The sequence below is a fragment of the Arachis ipaensis genome, chromosome B04, assembly GCF_000816755.2.
Source record: "Arachis ipaensis cultivar K30076 chromosome B04, Araip1.1, whole genome shotgun sequence".
NCBI classification, from domain to species: Eukaryota; Viridiplantae; Streptophyta; class Magnoliopsida; order Fabales; family Fabaceae; genus Arachis; species Arachis ipaensis.
The window spans coordinates 123,724,966-123,726,958 of NC_029788.2; positions in this window are offsets into that span (position 1 = coordinate 123,724,966).

The window sequence follows — 1,993 nt, forward strand, 5'->3', positions numbered from 1 at the left end:
ATTACATTTATAAAAAATATAGAATTTATTTTACTAAAAAGATAAACTTTTTTTCCATATAAATCTTTTCAAATCTTTCTTCAAATCAAATCAAAATCAAAATTTAAAATTTCAAAAAAAAAAGAATTTAAATTCCAACAAAGCCTCCTATAAAAAATATGAATTGAAATAGGAGCTAATCCTGAACTTTCCGCTCTATACAAATATTTTTTTTTTTTGGTGATTCGCTCTATACAAATATACCCTAACATACATTTCTCCCTGTCCTCTTGTCCGTTTTTCATTGTGGAAAAATTTTTCTTCCCATCTCCAATTAACACGGACATTATTCTATTTAATAAAAACTATATTTGATGGACTTTTTTTATTTAAAAAAATAATTATGTTATTTTCCCATTATAAAATAAATAAAAAGAATGATAAAGTTTTGCATTTAAGTGCAATTTTTCGATGAAACGACTAAAATGACTTTTACAAGGTTTATGCTGGCTCAATTTAATTTTATTTAACTTAAAATTTAAACGAATTTAATTTTAGAGATAAAAATTTATCTATTTAAATGGGTAAGAATTTAGAATTTGTTATTTAAAATTTTAAAATTTTATTGGATCAATCTAAAATTGATTGCCTTGGTTGGGTTTATAATTTAGTTGGTAGCTGATTAAGAAAAATAAATAACCATGAAACAATCTAGACTCAGTTACTGTTTAATTTTTTTTTTTTTTGGTTGCCCACGGTATCCCCTAACCCGACAGGCTAAGGACTAATCCGTCGCGAACCACTCGACCAACCCAAGTTGGTTTACTGTTTAATTTTTTTTCCCTCTATTCTTGCTTCTTGGGCTTAAGCCTTTTGTATACCGGAAAAAAAATTCACCACCTCGTTTTTGTGGGCTAGAAGCATGAAGCCCTTTTCAAATTTTGGAATATTTCGGTGATTTGAGAATGGAGAACAAGACAGACACAAAAATTAATGGTTTTTTTTTTTTAATCTTGTTTTACTTTATTTTTCGCACAAATTTAAAATAAAAATAAAATAATAAAAAATATAATTATAAATTATAAGATAATAAAAGAAAAAATAAAAAAATAAAATGTGTTTCCGTATTTTTGTATTTTTATTGACAGAAAAAATACAACATATACTAATTTGTCACAAAGATGCAAGCTAATCCAAATCCTAGAGAAAGTCACTTTTCTGCTATTAGCATTTAAGAAAGGGACAAGAAAGGAAGAGGGGCAAGAAACACAATTTTATATCTCAAATTCTCAATGTCCTATAAGTAAGACTGGCAATGAGTAGAGTAAGATAGGATTTGGACTCTACCCTAATTCTATTCGCGAGTTGAAAATTTTATTAAAATCCTACCCTACCCTACTCGTGAGTTGAGAATCTCTCAACCCTAACCCTACCCGCATCCTAAAGTTCTAAACCCTATCCTACCCTGCCCTACTCGCAGAAATATCAAATTTTTTCAAAGTAAATATAAAATTCAATCATTTCAAATTTTATACATATTAATAACATAAAAAATAAAAAACTAATGCTCTAAATTACTAAATTAACTAACTAGTTTAGTGGTTGTTCACTTATTGTAAGTCATTACACAAGAGAGGTTGTGGGTTCAACTTTCACTTCTTTTATTATATACTAATTTTTATAAAATATGTGTTATATATAAGGTGCGGGTAGGGTAGCCTACCCTACCCGAACGGGTTGGACCAGGTTGGATACCTGCGGGTAGGGTATGAATTGCCAGCCCTACCTATAAGACATAAAAATAGTTACACCGATTTACTTTATTTTCATATTTTAGAGAGTAAAAACTAGTTAAACCATTTTGATTTATTTTGGCATAGAAGGATATAAATTACCAGCCCTACCTATAAGATACAAAAATAGTTACACCGATTTGTTTTATTTTCATATTTTAGAGAGTAAAAACTAGTTAAACCATTTTGATTTATTTTGGCATAGAAGGATTTGTGTTTTC